This window comes from Crocodylus porosus, unplaced genomic scaffold (assembly GCF_001723895.1).
Source record: "Crocodylus porosus isolate Cpor-Errol unplaced genomic scaffold, CroPor_comp1, whole genome shotgun sequence".
Lineage (NCBI taxonomy): Eukaryota > Metazoa > Chordata > Crocodylia > Crocodylidae > Crocodylus > Crocodylus porosus.
The window spans coordinates 19,119,314-19,140,963 of NW_017728914.1; the positions used below are offsets into that span (position 1 = coordinate 19,119,314).

Here is a 21,650-nt window from a genome sequence, read left to right on the forward strand (position 1 = left end):
GCAAGGAACGGATGGGGGAGCACTGGCAGAGCTGTGCCAAAAGAAAACTCAAACCAATGGCCTTGGCTTCAGCTGGTGAAATGAGCACATGTAGTTTGAGTCCTGTCTTCAGCCTGCAGGCCTGAGTGCCTGCTTCAGTACAGGAGAGGATCAGGCTTGCGTGGGGCCGAAAACCTGTTTCCCTCATGGCAGCTGCACCACAAGAAGGCAAATGGGCCCCACCTCGCCCAGTCTGTAATTCTCTGCTTAATTGTATGTGTTTAGCTTTGTACCGTTGCTATGCGAAGGTCTTTGAGAGCAGTTGAGGGAGCTGGGCGGAAGCTGAGCCTTTAGAAAGGAGCTTGCGCTGGCCCAACCACAAACCGATCCCTCCGCCCTCTCTTCATAGGGACTGATTTCAGCTGCAGTTGCCAAATTATTTACTTAGCCTCACTGCAAACAACGAGCCCCTTGGGCCCTGCGTCAGACTCCATGGAGATGCCTGGGGCTGGTCCAAAGTTCATCTGTAAATGTGAGCTAAGGGCAGGTTGCTGGCCAGCCTGACGGGAGCAGCATAGCCCCTGCCTGCTGGGCAGGGCTGAATCATAGGGCAGAAGCTAGTCAGCAGTGCAGCTGCCTTGACGCTCTGTGCAAGCTGTGATCTGTGATGGGGGAGGCACTTGCTTTTGTGCAATGGATGAATTTGACTGGGCCCTCACTAGAAACCACCTATTTGCTCCCCCCGTCCTGGGCAGGACCGCACTATGCAGGGTGCTGTGTGGAAAGCACACAGGCCTTGCCCCTGGTTGAGGGACATCTAGTCCAGCACCCTGCACACATGCAGGATTCCCTGCTTAGCTGCCCCGAACACTACAACACAGGTAGGCAATCCCTGGCATGGGTCAGAGCATGGCACGCAAGCATTTTGCTTGGCACGTGCGCCTCGCAGTGGACAGCAGGGAAGGGGCCAGGGCTGCACTGATGCAACAGTGATCAGGCCCGTTGGTGTGCTCCCACTGTCTGCCCCTGTTGTGACAACATCTTACAAGTCGAGGTTGTGGGTGTGTTTGGCACTCTGCCCAAAAACGTTGCAGCCCTATGTTGCTTCCCTGTGCTATGGCAAACTTGCTATTGGGCACCCCCTTTCTGGGAAGGGAGATGGGAAGCTGGAGCCATGCTGACAAAAATGTGCTCTTTCCCATGGAGATCCTCCAGCAAAAACACATCAGGGCAGGGTGTCATGGGGTTCTTGGTTCATGGGCAAATAGCGGTACTGCTGCTTTCTCACGTGTCCTGCCTGTAATCTGATCTCAGAGCTGTTGTCACTGCTTGTGTCCTGCAGTCTCTATTGGTAGGAGAAGGCCTAGTTGCCCCTAGCATCTAACCTCTGCCCAGAATCCATCTTTCTGCAGTCCCTTTACGTTGCAGCTGGGGACACTAAGACAACTCACAGCAGCTTGGCTGGGGAGGCATTTGCTGTGCTGGGTCAGCCACCCCAGCAGCGGGCTCTGGTTTGGGAGGGTGCAGGGCATGGCCACTTGTGTTTGAAAACCAAGGGGCCCAGGGCCCAGCTCCCTCCTGCTCACTGGCTGGGGCTGCAGTGCAGTGGGGGCCAGGTCCCTGGCAACTGCAGCTGTGAATTCACAGGGGTTAAGGTGCAAATTGAGTTACAGGTGCAATAAACTGCTGCTGAGGCTTGAAGTGCCTCCAAAGGGGAAAAAGAGAGATAAGCAGAAGGAACTAACCCTCTGTGCCAGGCATCCCCCAGCAGCCTGTGCAGAGAGATCAAAGTGTAAACAGACTCATAGTGGACCCTAATGGCTACAGTTCTGCTGAGCTCAGGTAAGGGAGAGGTCATGTGCCCTGCCCCTGCCCAGCTCTGTTTGCATCCTGGCTCCCTTCTGTCTTGGAAGCTCTTCCTCTGCCATCTTGCCAGCCCCAGCTTCTTATCCTGTGTTGCCTGCCCCACAGTGCTCCTTGGCCTCTCTAGGACAGGGGCTGCCTAATGGCAGGGCTTGTCTGGGGCTGGGCACGTTACCCATGTTCAGCAATCCAAGCCCTGGACCTGAGTGGGGCTGGAGTGGAGGGGATCAGCGCTGGGTTCTGCTCCCAGCCTGGGGGATGGTCCTGGTCACCTCTTAGATAATTGCCAGTGGATGTTTGTGCTGCCCCTGCCTCCCTTCCAAAGGACTTGCTGCTGCTGCTGCTGCCATGTACCAGGGCTTTCATTTTACTGGTCCTTGTTCACTGCTTTCTGCACAGGCCCTTTCAGCTGGGAGCTGCTGGCAGTCACACCCTGGGCTTGTGGAGGAGGCTGCCATGCTGCAAGGGGAGCAGACCTGGGATCCCAGCTCCCTGCCATGCAGCGCTGCCCTGACCCTGGGTGGCCTTGAGCTGCTCTGCTCCATAGCAAGAGTGGGGATGCTGGCTCTGTTCTGCACCAAAGAGTTGCTGACAAAGGGGCTTTCAAGGCCTGTGTTCACCTGGCAGTCAGGGCATGTCTAAGCAGCAGCTCCCTCCTGAGGGCAGGACTTGGCTCCTCTCCCACCTTTCTTCTTCTGCCATCCTCTGAGTTGCCAGCTCACCTTTGTGCGCTGGCTGCAGAAGCTGCCAGGCAGCGAGGAATTCAGGGTGTGCCTTGCTTTATCCCCCTAGTGAAAAGGGGGTGGGGAAGCATGTGCCGGAGAGCCCAGCATGGCACTGCTGGGTGACCAGCAGGGGTACTGGCTTGCAGGCTCACAGGGCACCTCCAAGCACAGCTGAGAGGAGCAGGGGGTGTGTGGGTGATGGCAGGGCTGGGGCTGGCAGGGAACTTTAGTAGTTCCAGCCAGGATTTCTGGCACCTGGGATCTCCCTGCCTGTCCCTTGTGACCTCCTCAGGGTCCATGTCTCACAGGCTGGAGCTTGGGCTCTGACACCCCAGAAGGCTTGGCTCCTTCTGCTGCCCCTACCCCTGTCCCTCTCCCCTCCCCTCTCTGCACCTTGCTGGGCTCTTCCCTCTGCTGATTTTGCTTCCTTTGTGCTCTGAGTCCCGAGCTGCACAGCACAGCAGTTATTTGCCCACGAGGCAGGCCTGGAAAAGGCACCCGAGTAGTTCAGTATGGACATGGCTTTCCTGCAGTGCTGACTCAGGCAGGGGGAGGGGGGCACTCCAGTGGATGGAGAGTCACTGCCTGGCTGTTGAGTTTGTGCAGTGATGGGTGAAGGGCAGATAGCAGATCCCCTCCAGCAGGGATTCGCTTGGCCTGTGAGAGGGTATGAAACAACACCCCTCCCCCCCACACCAAATGCTGCCAGTGTCCTCCCAAATCCTTCACACCTTAGCTGCCTCGCCAGCAGTAAAGATGCGCTCTGGCATTTCTTAGGAAAGCCAACTTGCACGGGGGGCTGGCAGCCATTGTGGTGTCTGTCTGCAAAGGTATGGAGAACTCTGCTTCTCCACACAGTTACCTTCTCTGCATGGCGCTATTGGAGGGCTAGTCGGACACACAGTGGCACTCACTGTCCAGCTGCCCATGGGTTTAATGCTCCGGGGAACCATGCAGACAAATGGGCTGAGCATAGCTATCCAGTCTCATGCTGCAGGGTGCGGGCTGATCACCGCAGGCGAGAGGAGGGAAGGGGGTCAGGATGGAAATGCCCCTCTGTACTTCTCACAGGCTGTCGGGGCATTGCACAGTTGCCTGGTGCAGTTGGGGTGGGGGGGTTCGCTGCCTTCTGCAGTGTTTGGGGCTAGTTGTGGAGGCAGGGCACGGGGCTCGCCTGGCTTGTAGTTCACACAAAGCTAATGTGGAAGGGAGAGGAGGTGAGTCCACGCCTCCAGTCTGGCAGGAGCTTGGTTACTGGTGCTCTGCTCCGGCAGGCCAGGAGCCAGTGTCAGCTCTTTTGGGAGTTATGTTGGCCTCGTGCCCCATGACTTGCCTGCAGAGTGGGCCCCGGGGGCTGGCCTAGCGGGCAGGGGTACATACACTGAATTCTCCTGAGTGAAGTGAAAGCTTTTATCCCCCTGCCCTACCTACTGTTCTTCCGTGAGCTTGAGAGCAGGCTCTGCATGTGCATATACATGCATGCTCACATCCGTCAGCCATGGGTGAGGGGAGATTAGCTGAGCGTAATTGCAGCCAAGGTGCCCTTCACCCATTAGCAACCCCAATTAGCAGTAGCCAAGGCTCCAGCAGGACTGTGCTGCTCCCGTGAGGACATGGGTCTGGACTGCAAATGGAGAGTGAACCCACCATGGAGCTGACCTCTGCACACCTGAGAGACCAGGGGAGCTAGTCAGCCAGGGGCAAGTCCAAAGACTATCGGGGGTCTCATGAGGCCAGGACCTGAGGCCTCTTCCCACCTGCTATGGGGAGCAGGGTCAAACTGGCTTCCCTGCTCCCTCCTAGGCTCCGAGCCTCCTGTGGCAGCCAGAAGTTGAGCGCAGGCATTGACCTGTGTCAGGTCCTCTTTGACCCAGCTCCGCTTGGCATATCCTTTGCAGTGTATTGCCCAGGGTTTCACCACAACAGTACAACCCCCTTGCTATGGCACAAGGAGCCCTCCATTCTGCAGGACACTGCCAGCCAGCAGAGATATAACAGGGCAGCCAGATGCTTGGGGCAGACTCCTGCGGATGTGATTGTGCAGCTGTTGTTTTCCAACTCTACCCCCATGTTGGCACCTGGGATGACTGTCCCAGTCACCTTCCCCCCCCATACTACTGCTGACTGGCCTTGAGAGGTCAAGAACCAATAGTGTGGTGTCCTCTAAGCTCCCTTTTACCTCCAGAGGGGATCCTTCACGCAGGGATGGGGAGCTTGCTGTTGCTGCCGCTACTAAAGGCTTTCGGGTTCCAGGGCTCTCAGCACAGCACCTGCCACCAGCACGAAATCTCGGGTGTTCATAATGCCCTGGCCTGGAAATACTGAACCCAGCCAGGAGCAGGTGGGTGGGTGAGTGTTTCTGGTTAGAAATGTGCTGAGCTGTTCTAACAACTATAAAAGCTGCTGTGCTGGGCAGGGGGCCCATCCCTGCTGTGGGGTCTTTGGTTTCAGACTGAGGATAGCACGCCACCTGCCGCAGTGCTCAAAGCACAGAGCTGGGGCTGCTGGGACCAGCAAGGAGGGGATCTCCATAGAGGATATGAGGGCTGGGGCCTGGCTGCTGGCCATCGGTGCATCTGGGAGGGTCTGGCAGCTTCCTCAGTCTGCCAAACCAGTACTATAACTCAGCACAAGAGATCAGTGTAGTTGGGGCAGTGTGAGCCCTGGTTGATTGGACACATGCTGGTTTCTGCATGGGGAAGCAATGCGAGGGCCCCGGGGCCCCTGAGCCAGAAGGCTGAGTTTGGGCAGGCACATATGATTCATACAAGAATTTGCTTGCCCTGCACTGCGAGGTGGCGTGTCCGTCCCGCGGAGGTGCTGAGCTTGTCCGTGCGGCATACGTGGTGTAGCCTTGCATAGCCGCTGACCCCAAGGCGGGCAGGCGCGGCTGTCGGGAGGACTCTGCAGTCCTTCTTGCAAGCTGCTAGTATTCTCCCGTTGCTGGCGTTAGATGGAGGATGAGGTGGAGCGAGCGCGCCTCGGGGAAACGCCCTGGCGGCAGCAGGGCTGCCTGAGAGAGAGGCTGCCAGGGTAGGCAGGCCTTGCCCAGAGCGTCGGCTGCATACGCTCTTCTGGCACTGACTCAGCCCTGCCTCTGCTGTGCTTGGGCAGCGTAAGCAGCTGATGGAGGCCTGACTCACTGACACAAGTCACCTTCCTAGAGCAAGAGCCTTCCCTCCTTCCCCTCACCCTTAGCGTCAGCTAACGGGGCCAAGGCTCCCGTCCCTGCTCTCTGTTCCCTGCCTGCGTGCGTGTGCTGCTGCAGGAACCAGCTTCTCAGAAGCCAAAGCAGGACAAGCAGGATTAGCTTTAAGCTGATTTCTGCTGTGCATTAGGCAAGTGCTGAGGGGATGCTTTACCTCATGCTCTTCTGTTTCCCCGGCTGCTGGCACGTCACACGATACCAGAGCAAGTGAGGGTAGGGGGTGGCATTAATGCCAGGGATCGAGGCAGAAGTGGAACAGGAAGGGAGGCAGAGCAGAGCCCTGGAGAAACGCAGCAGCCCCGTTGCAGCCTGGCGCCCCCCCATTGTAACGGGGGGGACATGCAGGATGTAGGCAGGGTTAGAGAGGGACAAAGGGACATCCAGGGGGCTGCTTCTCGTCAGGACCCAGTTCAGTTGCATGGTGCAGCCTTGGCTGTGAGTGGCCAGAGCGCAGGAATCCCTGAACTGAACTTGGGGTTCGCTCCCTGCCCGCCCGGATGGCTCTAGCGTGTGAGGGATGCAGAGAACCAGCACGCTCGGCTCTCCTGCCTGCTCACCCCCACCTCAGCAACTGCGCCAGCAGAGAACCAGGAGCTCTGACTTCCCTCAGCCCCCCGAGGGCCCTGACTCGGCTTCTCCGGCAGCCAGGGCTGTGGTGGGAACAGGAGGCTGAGGCAGAGAGTGGGGCACTCTGCCCTCACCAGCCCACCTCGCAGGTTCAGCTCACTTTTGCTTTCCGCCGGCAGGGAGGCAGCAAAATAGCCCCAAGCATCGCAGCTGTCTGGGGGAGCCGGTGTTCTGATTTCCCCCAGTGTTTCTCCAGAAAATGGAGATTTTACATGAGAGTGCTTGCCGCCTGGGAGTTGATTCCAGTAGAATAGCCCTGCTCCAAACCACTCATCACCTGCGTGGGGGCCAAGGCCGGGGCCTGCCAGCTACTGAGCTTCCCCCAGACTCTGCATAGAAAGCAATGGGAAGAGGGGTGAGGGCAGATTTACTCCTGCTGTTGAATAAGATAAGTCTGTGTTAAGGGGCACAGGAAGTCCTGTCCGCTTGTCGCCAAGCTTGGGGTGAGGGGTAATGAGAAAGTATATCTTCCCACCTCATTTTCCTGGTAGCCATGACTGGGGAAAAACAAGGGTGCATGCACAGCTCTGACCAAAATCCAGAGGTCCCACGAGCTGTTCAAGCAAGTGTGGAAGATGGTGCAAGGTCTGCCTTATCCAGCTTGGGGCATGCCCTCAACCTTCCTCCTATACCAAGTCACCCTGCATTCTGCCCCTCTTCCTAATGGCCACATTCCCTGCCCTTTGGTACTCACGAACTCAGGAGACCCTTTCTGCGGGCACTCCCTATATCTTGCAGTGGGGCCTAAGCAAAGCTTCACTGTCCCTACCTGTAGTATCTGCTGATGGAAGGGGCAGGATGCTGGTGAGCCCAAGTGGCAGGCTAGAAAACACCCACGGTATAGTGAATCTTCCCCTTCTTTTTTCATCCAGCAGTTTCCCTCACCATGCTGCCAGCCTCCTCTCCAAGCTCACCACCACACAGGCCTAGCCAAAGGACTTCTCATTTGGAAGGAATCCCCATGAGCAAATCAGCTCTTTGATCTTCTTGCCCTTCTCCTACCACGTAGTCTTCAGTGCCAGACACTTTTCCAGGAGGACTATCGGCTGAGTTATCTTCTAAGCACTGCTTATCGTAAGCATTGCTGGTGGGATTTTCATCTCTAGCATGTCCCCTAGGGTATTGATCTTCATTAAAACAAATTCCCCCCATGGCAAGTTCTACCCCAGCAATAGTTTTAAAGGATCATTATCATCATTGCATTTTTTTTTTTACTACTTTACCTAGGTTGTTTTTTTTTTACAGTTCAGCAGAATTTCTGCACGGTTCATGCCCTGCATCCCCAAATCCTTGTGAATGGCATCAAAGGGGGCCGCACACAACCTCCATTTGCAAGCTAGCAAATAGGTATGTGAGCCAAGACGTTCTTCTCATGTGTTGATTTCCCTCTGTGCCCTCTGCATTTTGTCCTTGCTACTTTGCGTCCCTGGGACTTGTGCCTTGAAGCCAGTGTCAGGGTCTGTTTTATTTCCTTCACTACAGCTGTCTCTGGGGATGTGTTCGGAGCATAACAGGCAGACTCCTCCTGGAGCAGAAACCTCCAGCACCTGCCATATTGCAACATGTCATGTGAAGGAGCCTGCCCAGCTCCCTGACAGGAGTGGTGCCATTCTCCATCACTGGGAATTTCAGTGCTTGGGAGCAATGGCTCTGCTTTCTTGACTCTTCGGTGCTCATTCCCAGTCCCTCACCCCATCCACCACTGCTAACTGGGTTAATGTCAGCTTCAGGTCCATCCTTGGGCAAGGGCTCCAGAAGGCCCCTCAGCCTGCACACAAGCTGGGCTTCTGGTCCGAGTGACAACTGGAATCAGGAACACAGTGACCTTGGTGCTTGTGACAACCCCAGCTCTCTGGCAAGTGGTGAACCCACCCACTGTCTGCTGGCATCTCCTCTGATCAAGACACAAGGAACCGAGCCAGGAGGAGTGTTACGCCCCACTGATCCACCTTCAGCCAGCAGATTCTGGCTTCCATCTGGGAGCCTGGATGTGAGTCATCTTGCAGGCCTGAAAGATCTCTGCTGCAATATCATCCCCTTAGTTTCTGAAGGGCTGGTTCATCAAGTGGCTTCCCAAGCACCAGTGGAAGGGCGGTGGCAGGGACACGTACTGACATCCCAGGAATTCTACTTTCTCATGTGGTTTCCCTTTTCTTCCCGGTTGTGTTTGCAGCCTCAGCACATTAGGGGCCAAGTCACTGCACAGCACAAGCCTGTACGTGGGGCTAAAAACAGGGTGTGAGGAGGAGAGTGGGAGACGAGGCAGCCCTGGCTGGCTGGGAGGAATTCACAGCAGAGGAGATGCCTGCAAGACAGTAACTCTGTACCCAGGGGCACAAAAACCCACAGGTGTCCCAGAGAAGGAGGGCTGCAGGCTTTCAGGGTCATGAGGCTGGCCTTCTGGGAGCTGGGGTTGCTGCTGATATTTTAGCTGGGTTAGGAACACCCTGGAAATCCAAAGGATTTGTAGCCATTACAGAAGTTTTGCATCTGGTCCTAGGAGGGATGAATGATAAATGTGACCCTCTTATCCCACCCTCATGGCAAAATGAAACTATGAAACTATGAAATGTAAGCACATAAGAGGGTGGCCTTCTTTCCATCTGTTTCTAGCCATGGTTTTGTGAGGTCATCTGTGCATCATTCTCCTTCACGTTGCTGTGATCTTACCAGCCAGGCTGGGGCTGGGGCAGGGCCAGGGCCAGGGCCAGGGCCAGGGTGGGACTGGAGGAGTTGGGGAGGTGACGCCAGTTGTGTTGTAGCTTTGCTGAAGCCATGCCCTGGTGCAAGGCATCAATGAGTGCTCTGCTGGCAGAGGTGCTGCCTTTGGGGCAAGGTAATGAAAACAGGTCTTACCCACTGAGCTACTATATGGGGGAGCTGGAGGTGAAAGCAGTGTTCAGAGTACAGACGGACGTTCCCGTATGCTGAATCAGTGGTTTGGGGCTGTCTCTCCTTGTGTTTGTGTGAAACCTCATGCATGGATTCATTTGTCTAACCCACCACTACTATCATGTACCTGGGATCAAGGAGTGTCTGCAAAGGCAGTCCAGGGTGATGTGACATCCTATGGGAGCCATCAGAAAGCCACACTAAGCTAATGGAACAGCTTGGGGTGGGGCATGTTGAAGAAGGGGGCCCCTTTTCTTAGGGTGTGCAGGAATGTGATCCCACTGTTGCCAACTCTTGTGTTTGTATTACACATCTCCTAGGGTTTGGGGCTTCCCTAGTAAAGCCCCAGTTTCTGGAGCCATGGGATGAGGTGAGAATCTCCACTTTCCTGTCTAACATTCCTTTTAAGTAGCAGCTAAGTTTAGAGCCCTGTGGGGGGAGAGAAGCTGGAAAATTTGGCTCACATGCAGGAACCAGAAACCAAAATAAGATGCCAGCCATATTCATTTTAGGCTAATCTTGGGGGCCTGACTCGTGCTTTTCCCATGCTTGGAGCGGATAGCACAGTGATTCCCAGGGCTGGAGTACTTTCTGCATTGCCTACCTGCTCGCTGCATACTAGTGCTGAAAGTCTGTACAGCTGAGACCCCACATTTCCCTCCCCGAAAGGAAAACTAGGTGTTGGGAAGGGGGAAAGTCTCCATTTGGGGTGGGGGACTGGGAAGGAGTGGGAAGCCGTTGTTATGGAAGGGTCATAGCAGTAACTCCTCTGCTCTGCTTCCTTGCTGACGTGAAAGGGAATTGGCCCAGCCTGGATAATCCTCTTGGGACTTGCTGCTGATTTGGGGTTTATGTGGAGGCAGTAGCTGACTCCACCTAATGATTAGCTGTTACCTGCCTGCAGCACTGCACCCCTGGCAGGCTTCCAGACCCAGGACTTGATTCCTTAGTTCTGGAAAGGCCCAAGTTTGGCAGCAGCCAGGCTACGTGCAGTGGCGGGCTGGAACCTTTCTCCGAAGTGGGAGGAGATGTGTTTGCCTTGGGAGGAAGCTGTGGCCATAGAAGTAAGAGCTGGGGCAGCAGGCAGGGCTGGCAGTAGAGGATCTAAGTAGCCTCCCGCAGTCGCGAATTCAAACCCCAGCTCAGCCTTCCAGAAAAGGTGGGCCTCTTTCAGTAGAGACTCCCAACATGGAGCTCCTGACCTCTTAATGAGCAGTACAGACCCCTGGACACTTTCCTCAAGAGCAGGTGTTGGCCTAATGCCTCCCTGCATGAGAGAAAGGAGGGAGTTTGTGGTTAAAGCAAGGATTGGGAGGCAGAAGCCAGGAGCTTTCTTCCCACTCTCACTCTCAGCTGTGCAGTGCCTCAGTTTCCCCAGTAATGAAATGCAGTTGTTGTTCCTGCCGAGGCTCTATTAACTCAAGTGCTCACATCTCTCCCTATGCAGGCAGTGACAGTTTCCTAACCTCTGTCAGTGCCATAACCAGCTGCCACCAGTGGCCTGGCTCTTGCATGCACCAGGCAAATGCGTGCCCACACTCTGAGGGCAGCCCAGGGAGAGGCAGGGCCATTTCACCACATGATGCTTTGCCTCCCAGCTGAGCTGATAGTGCAGCTCACCTGCTTGCTGGGGCACAGCTGGAGGCATGTGTTGCTCACATGGGGTGGGGAGGGATGTGAGGTGGAAGGAAATCCAGGGAGGCAGCCCAGCTCCATTGTTACTAGCCATAGTGCTGGTGGGTGCTTACCAGCAAAGCCATTTAGCCTCCAGAATAGGAGGAAGTGGCAGCTGCACTTGTGTTTGTTCCTTTGCCAGGAAAAACAGCCCTGACCAAACCCAAACCAGCAGCTTCCTGCACTGCCTGCTTTTCAGCTCCACTGCACTGGACCGGGCTAGCCTGGGCCTGTATTGTCTGTATTGCCTAAACACTCCCCCCCACCCCTCAAATTAACCAATAACACACATGCGCACATGAGAGCCTCAAATTAGCTAGTAACACACACACACACACACACACACATATACATACACATGCATGCGAGAGCCTCAGATTAGCCAGTAACACACACACACGCCCCGTTCCCTTTCAATCTGATGAGGCTCAAATGTGGGACATGGCATGCATCAAAGAAATCAAAGGGAGAGGCTTGCAGATGTGACTGCAGGACACTGGGAAGGGAGCCTGGCACCACAAGGCTGCATTTCAGATGCAAAAGATCATTCAGCTGTATAGGGACGGGCAGGCCAGGAACCAGGCCTCACTGGAGAGGAGGCTGGCAGTGCAGTTACCCACACACCAGTGGCTGGCTCTGTGCTGCTGGTAAGCCCAGGGGGAGTTCCCCAGGGGGCAAAGTTTCACTGGAGCTGGTGGGTCAGGGTAGCTCACAGACTGCCGGCTCCTGCAGTGCTTTCCCAGCTCTAACCCTCTGGTCTGATTCCCTGCCAAGCACCCACTGAAGTCCCAGGCACTGTGCCAGGGACAGGAGTGCCTGTCAGGGACCTGCCACTCCTTGACCCAGAGTCTGCCTTTGTGTGGCTCAACAGTGAATGAGTGTGACGCAGCTGGAGTGCAGCAGGACTGGAGGCAGCTCACCGCTCTCCCACTGGGAGCCAGGGTGGGCAGGGGAGCTCTGGTGAGACACAGGCCTCCACAGACAGAAAGAGGGAGGCATGACAGGTTATACCTGGGACTTAAAGCAGAAAGAGAGAGAGAGAGAGAGAGAGAGAGAGAGAGAGACAGTGCATCAGGGGAAGAGGGAGGATGAGAGAGCAGGAGTGGAGGTGCTGAGCAGAGCAGGAGCCAGGGTGGGAGTGGCAGGCAGAGGCTGCCAGGGGCTGGCTGCCTTCGCATGCCCTGCATGAGCTTTGCAAGAGCCTCACCTGGGTGTGCCTGCCTGCCTACACAGCCCTGATTCAGCAGTTGCTTCACGAGAGGCTCTGAGCGCTGTTAACCCTCCACAAGCTGGTGCTTTCCACAGCGCCAGTCGAACGAAGGCATAGGGCTCTGCTGTCCTGTGCGCTTCCTAAAGGCAAAAAGATTAACTGAGGTAGAGGAGGAGGTGAGGGAAGAGCAACTAGTGAGAGAGGATGATGCAGAGCCTGCACGTGGATGGCGGGGTGTGCATGTGAGAGAGAGGCAGCTGCTGTGCTTGGGAGCCTTGGGAAGCTGCTGGTGACTTGCCTGTGACCTGGGGTTTTGCTCCCCCAGCTGAGAGCCAGGGGAGCTGGGATCAGGTTGGGGGGGGTCCCTCCTGAACTGGCTGCAGAAGCTGGAGGAAAAGTATCACTTAGCGAGTCTAGCAGGCAGATGGGCCTAGCAGCAAGAGGTGGCCAAAGCCACACTTCAAATGAGTAGGGCAGGATATAAATAGAGCCACACAGGAGGCCCCTGGTACAGTGAGCATATGAGGCAAGGAGCAACACCCAGAGTGGGGCATCTGGGTGTACGGAAAGCAACCATAAGCTGTCCCCAGCCCACTTGCCATCTTCCAGGGGGAGGGGATAATCCTGAGTCCTGCCTCACATAGGCATCAGCCCCTGATCACCTTGACCAAAGCGGTGAGTCAATATTCAGGGTCTTGAAGGCTGTTTCCATGAGGGGAAACTGATGCTGGAGTTGGGCATTTTTTTGATGCAATCCTGCGCTGCTTTGATGCAATCCTGCTTGTTTACAAGGAATGTGGATGTGCCTGTCTCCTGTCCTGGGGCACAGCAGGGATCAAAGAGCTGGAAGCCTCCTTCAGAGACTGCTCTGGTCAAAAGGCCCTCCTGGTCGGTGACTCTTATTATGTGCCCTGTGCTTGTTTTGTCTGTGCCCTTGGCTCTGGGCATACTGCTATATTCCCTGTTAGATCCCAAAGAAGCCCTGTGGGCTGCATAGCCCAGCCGTTGCCTTGGCTTCATCCCAGCCCAGTCCTAGGGGCTTCAGTTGTGGCTAAACAAAAGGGTGTTACATTGTCCCTTGGTTCATAGTTTCTCCACCTGTGGTACATGGAGCCCTGGGGGTATGTGAGACACAGGCAAGTGGTATGCGGGTACCCCAACACTCTCTCGCGCCCTCTTTTCCTCTCAAAACTATGGCAAAAAATTTGGTGTGCTCCACATTGCATGGCCCTTTAAATTCCCCAGTAATAATTTGGTGTGCAGTGCTTTGCGCGGCACTGGGTTCAGCCCTCCTAGCTTTGGGCAGCGTCACCTCTAGCCCAGGTACATACTTGAGATGTGCACCTCTGGTATAAAAGGTGGCAACCCTGTCCACACCAGATCAGACATCTGTCATATCATGGCCTTATATACACAGCGCATATAGTGCACATTAGTCTGTAAATATAAAATCCCCTGCATAATTGAGTGTTAGGGTACTTATTAAAATTTTCAGAAGCTAGGGGGTACTTGCTACTTAAAAGTTTGAGAAACACTGCCTTGGTTTAGCCAGAGTGAAAGGCTTCTCTCACCTCTGGCAGCATCAGCACAGTGCCCTGACTTTCCAACCCTGGCCCTTTGCACTACAGTTCATCCCAAAGCACGTCTTCACACCTCTGTATCCCCTCGTTTTCCTCATGCTGGGGCCAACTCTGAGCCTGGGGCAGATGAGAGCAACCCTACATTGTGCGTGGCTGCCCACGGTGTCCATGGGCAGTTTCAGCAGCAGGGACAGTGTTTCCCATGGAGCTGGATGAGTGAGCGGCTCTCGGAGGGCAGCACAGCCCTGTCTCTCCCCATCATCCAGGGCTTCCCAGAAGGGCAATTCCCCAGGGCTGCTGATGGGCTGTGCAGCAAGCTCAGGCACTCACATGTACCTCCAGGCCTTCCTGTCGCCCTCCCTACATGCTTACAGCCCCTCACGTGGATGGTCCATAAGGAAGGCTGGCTCCTTGAACACTGGCTGCTGTCTTAGCTGTCAGGACTGGGCTGATCTATCTGTCACTTCCATCCATTGACAGTAACGGGACCCTGGGACCTCACATTCTGCATCCCTTCAGCTGCCTCCCACCTGGCAAAATGGACAGGCTTGGCTGGGAAGCCACCAGCTACTGGCAGGGCCCAAAGAGAGTCACATCCAGCACAGCAGGGGCAGGGAGCACAGCAGGGCCCAGGGAGCAGCGAGTGGCCCCCTGGGTACCAAGTGGTGCTGTAAGGGGGTGAGCACAGCTGGCCCAGAGCCGGGGAGGGCATGCTATGGGCAGGGAGTGCGGAGGAGGCTGCGGGTACCATGCTGTGTTGCACAACAGGCAGGTGTGCATGCCACGGGTGTGTGGCTTGGAGACCCTGGCTGCGTGCGCCATAGCGATTCACTTAAGTGCCTGCAGAGCACCCTGGTGGGCAGAGCTTGCCCTCCGTGCCACTGTGAGGGGTGTCCTACGCGGCTGATTTCAAAGGCCCTGGTGAAGGGGGCCTGTGGCCCCAAGCAGGTGCAGTGCTGAAGCCATGTGCAGCGCTGAGGAAGGGCTTCCGGCAGATGAATCACTCCATGCCCGCCCCGTGACTCAGAGCACGGTGGGGCGTGTGAGGGAGCAAGGGGCCAAGTGCCATCTTGCTGGTGCCCCCTGCTGGGGAAAGGAGAACAGGCTGCACTGACAGCCAGCGGAGGTGGTGCATGCCCCCTGCTCGCCTTGGGCAGTGCTACCAGCCCAGACTAGGGCGTCAGTGGGATGGGCAGTGGCGCCTGCATGCTCACCAGTGAGTTGGGCACAGCAGGGCTGTCCCTGGGAAAGTGCCAGGGACAGGCCCACAGCAGAGGCCCCAGAAGGGACATCATGGCATGAGGAAGAGGGTCTGCCATAGCAGTAAGCACAACTTACAGAACCAATGCCGCCCCTAAGGCTGTCTGTCTCTCTTGACTTATTACCAGGCCTGCATGGACCCTGGTGTACCAGCCCTGGCAGCCAGGCTTATATCTGTGTCAGGGACCTGGAGCTCCCCCTGCCTGTGCTCCGGGCTGGCCTGGGGAACAGACAGCTGGGATCCCGGTGGCCCTGTCAGCCTGGACCGAGGGGAGGGCTGGCGCTCTGTGTCCCTCACTCTTTAACCTTGCTCTGACCCAGGGAAATCTCCCTCCAGTCTCCAGGGCTGGTGCAGTGCCAAGGAGCTCACACAACTTGCTACACTGAGGGCCCCATCTGGCTCAGCCTGGGCTGGCGACACAGCCATGGGGGCCACAAACTGATAGAGAGCAGATTTAGCTTAGACATCAGGAAGGGTTGCAGTAAGGACTGCGAAAATCTGGAATGGGCTTCCAAGGGAGGTGGTGCCTTGGGGGTCTTTAAGAGGAGGCTAGACATGCACTTGTCTGGGGGTCCTCTAACCCCAGCGCTCTTTCCTGCCCGGGGCAGGGGGGTCGGACTCAATCTGCTGAGGTCCCTTCTGACCCAAACATGTATGAATCTATGGGCTCGCAGCTCCTCTGAGTCGGGGCAGTGCCTCCTCATGGCCTGCTCTGTGCCTCAGTGCTCATGAGGGCAATCTGGGCTGAGGGCCAAGGATGGACTGTGTGCCACTTACCCTGGCCCCAGTGCTTGAGAACCAGGCCACAGGGGCTGAGCTGACAAGGAGCACACCATGGTCAGGCAGGGCGCAGGTCACAGGTGCTAGGCACCCAAGGAGGCATCAGACAGGGACAGGAACGAGTGGAGGTGACCAGCTGGTTGGGCAAAGTCCTGGGGCAGCTATTTGCGCAGCACTAGTGCTCCAGGACAGATGCAGCATAGCTTGGCCTGCCCCTAGTCCTAAGGCATCACGGCTGCATGCACCCTTTCAGGCTCTGAGGCATTGCTTTCCTTTTGCCAAGTCCAGCCCCTACCAGGAGGGCAGAGAAGCCCAGGGCTGAGCGCAGTCAGACTTAGCTCAGCTTGCCCGCCTCCCCGCACTCCCCCCCCCAAACCACCCTCCACCATGGCTGCTTCTCACACCAGGGCCCTGCCCTTCTCCCAGGTGGCCAGGCCAAGGATCATATGGGGAAGCCACATTAGTAACCTAAAGGGCCTGGGCTCCAGGAGAGCCTGGGACCCCTGTGGTCAGACACTCATGGCTCAGAAGGATGACCCCCCCCACCTCAAGCTTCCTGCCCCCACTGGCTGGTGATTGGGGCTGGGGTAACTAAGTCAAAAGAAAGGGCTGCAACTATGTGCTGGGGTGCCACCACCTCCCAAAGCAGTTATTCCAGTTGTTCTACTTTGATCCTGCGCGTGGAGGCAAAGGATGGCTTTTTCTCCACCCCATCACCCAGCCCTCCCATCCTCATTACAGAGAGGAGCTGGGCAAGAGGAGCCAACACTGGAAGGTGGCGAGGGTTTCAGCCCCTTGGCGCCAGCAGGACTGCAACTCTTGTACCCATTTCATAGGCACAAGGATCTGTGTGTATTTGCTCCCAGCCCACCGTGTGCACCTGCTTCCCTCCAGCTCTGCCAGCCCCATAGAGCATTGCCAGCTCCCCTAGTCCTGAGGCCTGGCACACCCGGCTGGTCCAGTCGTCTGCCTCCCCCAGCACCTTGCAGCCCTGAACCCCAGGAATGCTCCAGTTCCAAGGCCGGGGTAGGAGGAGGAGGTCTCCCCCCGCCCCCACCACGCAGGCCTGGGCCAGTCCTGATCTGCAGTACCACCTGCCCATCACATCTCTCCCTGGCTCTGGCCTAGAGCAAAGCAGCCCGCACTTGGCCCCTCCAAAGGGGAGCAGGCCTGCAGTATATCAGCTTGGAGACCTTTGAACACATACCTGCTTTCGGGTGTGACCATGTTTTGTTCTCCTGCTCTTAGCAGCGCCAGCCCCCTTCTACAGACTGGGGAGCTAGAAGCTGCTACCTACCTAGCATCACGTCTCAGCTTATGAGCATCATAGTGGTTGAACAGCCCCTAATGGCACGGCCCTTGATTCATAAATAGGTCGTCCATGCAAAATGATCGCCATGTGTGCCAGGAACTGAGCCCTGAACCTGCCGCTGGCACTGTGCTGGCGACAGCAGAACCAGCTAAGGTCAGGTCCACCTGTAGGAAGAAAGGTAGGAACCATCCTCATGGTTTTGTAAAGGCCCAGTTGTTTGGAGATGTCAGGCTAAGCTGCTGGTCACCCCTTGTGCCTCACCCTCCTTGCTCTGCCCACTGGGGTGCCATCTGCCAAGTCTCCCTCGTTTGCCTCCTCTGCCACAGGATGCTGCAACCGCCCTGGCTTTCCCGGGCTTTGTGCAAGTGCAGATGTAGCCAGTAGGTGGTGCTTGTCGCCCAGTCTTTTTTACGGTGTCTCCTTTTCAGAGGAAGGAGCAGGGACCATGCTCTGTGGTAGGAGCCTGGTACCTGTGGCTGTGTGGGGGGCGCTGTGGGACACCTCAGCACAGGCTGCACACTCTGGCGGGGAGTGGGGACTGCAGTGCCCCTGCAGCGCCTGCCCCTCTGCCACCTAATGCTGTAACCCACTGGGTGTAGGCCTCTGTGCTAGGAGCTATACGAACATGCATCAACTGCTGCTGTGCCCCAAAGGCCACGGCCTCAGGGGTGCTTGTGGCCCAGCTGCTGCTTGGAGGCTCGCTGCAGAGTGTGGATGCCACACCTCACCTGTGCACAATGCGGTGCCATTGCTGATGCCAAGGCCTGACCCTTTCACCCCCCGCCCGACCAGCATGAAGAAACGGCCCAGCACAACTTGAATCAAGAGCCCAGATCTTTATTTATACAGCTGTGGCCAAGTAACACACAGAGCAGCAAGAAGGATGTCACCACCCACCCATCACTCAGCCCCTCGGGAAAGTCAACGCATTGTATGGAAGAAGTGGTGAGCCAGTACCGAAGGAGCAGTCTGGCCCTGAGAGTGCTTGGTACTGCAGTGAGCTGCGAATGCAGGAGCTGTCGTACTCAGCTGGGTGTGGAGGTCCCTCTGGTCTGGAGGCGCTGTGGTGCATGCCCGCCCTCCCTCAGTCCAAGGGGTGACAGGGCAGGGGGCTCCGGTGTCCCAGCTTCCATCCCGCTCAGCCCAGCTAATACTTGAAGTGATTCTGGACCTTGCTCTCCAATTCCCCTGATGGCCCAAGGAGGAGGCCTTTTCCAGCTGCTGAGCCACGGCCCCAAGAACAGTATTTCCAGGAATCCCCAACATAGCGCCCGAGGGATTCCTGGGAAAACTGGACCCTGAGGACACGGCAAGGAGAGGACCTTCTGCTTCCACCTTCCTCCCTATCTTTGAGCCTTCATTAGCCAAGCACAGCTCCACCTGCTGTCAACATGGGGTGCCACAGAGTGCAGTGCTTTGGGCACCTTATCCCAGCAAAGTCCCTCCTGTACAGTGTCTATCCCACTCAGCCCATCTGTTCTCATCATTCTCTAACCGGATCATCCGTTCCCACCCCCCTCACCCTTTCCCTGGGTGGGCTGAATCCATTTCTGTATGGCCTGTGCCCAGAGGGAGCTTTGGGCCTGTGCCATTGGCCCCTAGATATGTTCTACTCCAGCCACAGGCCTTGAGTTTTGCTTTGCACCGACACCACCATGAGTATAGCTCCTTGAAACCTGGCCCTCAGATTCAGCAGGAGAACTGGTGCAGAGACTCAGCAGAGAAGGCAATGGCATCCTGGAGGGATGCCTCCTTGATGCTTATATCCATGAAAGTCCTTCCTCAGCCCTGTCCCGTAGCAACCACAGTGCCATCCTGAGTCCTGCCTGAGGACTGGGCTTGGTGCTAGAGAGCCCATGAGTCTTGTGTGGCCCCAGTTCACCTGATCCTGCTCTTCATGTCTGAGCCAACTAGTGCCTCGTCCTCCTTCCAGCTGGTCAGGTCAAGCTTCTTCTGGAGCAGGAGGTCCCATGGCCAGGGAGCCCCCAGGCCTGCTGGGCTGACACACGTCTCTCAGCTGCACAGTTCCTCCCTTCCCGAGCTACAGTGCTTCATCTCAGACTCACAACTGACCAGAGATGCAGCACTGCACCTTGGGCTGGGAGACATTGAAGAGCTCTGTCCGTATCCATCCGGTGTGCAGGCAGGGGTATGCAGGGAAGAAGAAACATGGGGCGGGGGCACTAGCTGGACACAGGGGCAAGGGCGCAGACTGCAGGGGACTTCTAGCCCCCAAGGAGCCTGGCTGGGACCATTCCACCACGTGCTTGTCAGCCGTGTGTGTGCGTGCATGTGCGTGTGTGTGCTTACATGTCAGTGCATAGGTGTGTATGCACATGTGCATGTATGAGCACGCACATACGCCTAGCTAGATTACAGACAGAATAGGATTTCCCAGCCCCCTTTTGACAACACTCACTGAGAGCAGAGGCAACTCCTTTCAGAAATGGAAAGCAAAGGAGTTATGTCAGAGGACGGAGCTACACCAGGCTCTCCTGAGCAGTGATGAGCAGGGAACAAGCTGCTTTGTCTAATGCAGTAGAGGCTGCTAGGAATGTCCCCCCTCCAGCCCCTCCCCAGCCTCATCCCAGTGTGGGCAGTGGGGGGAAGCTTAGCCAGTGCTGCATGGTTACACCTGCAGATGTGCTTTGGCAGCCAGCTGGGCTTGGTGCTTTACTTTCAGAGCTCACAAGAGCCAGGGACTCACCATGGTGTTACATGGGGAGATGAGGCAGACAGAGCTTTGCCATCACTTCTTGCAGTGTGAAGCTGGGGCATCAAAATGAATGACAGCTCTGGAGATGGACTCCAGGGACCCAAGGTGTCATTTGAAGGTTACCACTCAAGAGTCATGTGTCTACCCCAGTTGTTCCCCCTCCAAGCCCAGGCTGCCTGATGGTCCTGACCTTGCAGCGGCCTTGGAGAGGGGTCTGAGTCCACTTCCCTGTGGAGGGAGCTCTGTGGTTGGCACAGCTGGTAGGTCAAGGTATAAATGAGCTGTGACTAGTGCCACACTTCACGCCTCAGCCATTGGAGCTCCAAGGAAAATCGGTACTAGCTTCTAGTTAAAAAATAACCACCACAGGCTTTGTCCCAGGGAACCGTGGGACCCAGATACTACAGCAATATGAGAACACATGATTGATGGATGGCTAGATAGATAAATAAGGGTGATGTCATGGGAGGTGGAGGAGAGGGGAGAGAGCAAACAGGCCTGGGTGACGTCCTTCTGGGCTCCTTCCTTCCCTTTTATGGCAGGAACTCATCTCTCTGAAACTGAGCTGGTGTGGCAGTTCCCCTGGGCTGCCTCCTGCCTGGCACAAGCCTGCAGATGGCTAGCTGGCCCCTGGCGTGGGGCGGACAGGTCTGTGGAGAGCAGTGTTGCGGTTTCCACTGGAAAGAAGCCCATCAATCAGCCCCTCTGAGGCAGACAAAGAACAGGGCAGGCCCCGAGTTCAGCCTGGAGCGCTGTAGTGTGTTTGTGGGGACAGTTGATCCCCAGATTAAGGCTTTGTATGACATTTGTCAAAGCACAGGGTGCAGCCAGGTTTATGCAGGTTACAGACTGAGACACCCCAACCTAAGCCTGCCGAGGTCCAGGGAGCGGTCAGCCCTACTAAAAATGAGCAGCAGGGGAGACAGACAGGACTGGTAGGACTCCCGGATTTGGAGCAAGGGGAGTGGTCGGAGCTGGCACCTGGGAAGCAGCGAGATGCTGAGAGCTCAAGGAAGGTGCTAGCTAGCAGGCCAACCCTGGTGACCCACACAAGCCAGTCTGCTCTGGATCCTGCAGCCATCCTACCGGGGCTTGCAGTGAGATGGCTGAAGGCGCAGACGTAGGGAGCAGGCCTTGGGCTCTCATCTTGACAGGTTAGAGCATTCGGAGACACTCAACGCTGTGAGAGCAAATGCAATGTGGCCCTGCCCTGCCTGTTCCCATGCAGGCAAGCAGGGAAAGGCTCAGGCACACAAAGAGTTAAGGGAAGTTAAAGCAGCCTCTCTCATCCTCTCCCTGAAGGAAACAGCAGCACCTCTGTCACCCATGGGAATGCACCTTGGGGGCCCAGTTCTAACTTTATCCCCAAGCTCCCTGAGAGGACAAGCCATCCAAAACCTGTGCACTTGAGGGCAGGACCATCCCTGGATACGCTATGGAGAACAGCCCCAGGCACTGATGTGTATAGAGCAAGGCCATAGATGGTAGCAACAGTGAGCACATAGTGGGGAAGAGGGAGGAGGGGAAGTGAACTACGCGGGGGTGGGGGAAGGGAGACCAAATCCAGCAAAGTTTTTGCAGACAAGCACTAACATCCTGTGCAATCCTGTGCAGGGTAAACAGAACATCCATCATTACAACATCCTCACGCTGGGATCCAGCCACCTCCGCCAGCCGGCAGCTAGGAACAGGCGCTCAGAACAGCCTGACAAGAAGCAGATGGCAGCTCTCTGGCTGGCGTCCCTTCCATCCGGCACCCTGGAAGCCTCCCTCTCCCCTATGCTCCATACACAACAGTTACTTCCCAGCTTCAGATCCACAGG

At 56.4% G+C, this 21,650-nt stretch overlaps 1 long non-coding RNA gene across 1 annotated transcript; it reads left to right on the forward strand.

Moving 5' to 3' along the window:
• The first annotated feature begins 450 nt into the window (after positions 1-450).
• Positions 451-19,405, forward strand: LOC109309996. Its single transcript, XR_002101108.1, has 4 exons — positions 451-461; positions 635-643; positions 13,497-13,501; positions 18,092-19,405. It is a non-coding gene; the product is annotated as an uncharacterized LOC109309996 (long non-coding RNA).
• The last annotated feature ends 2,245 nt before the right edge of the window (positions 19,406-21,650 follow it).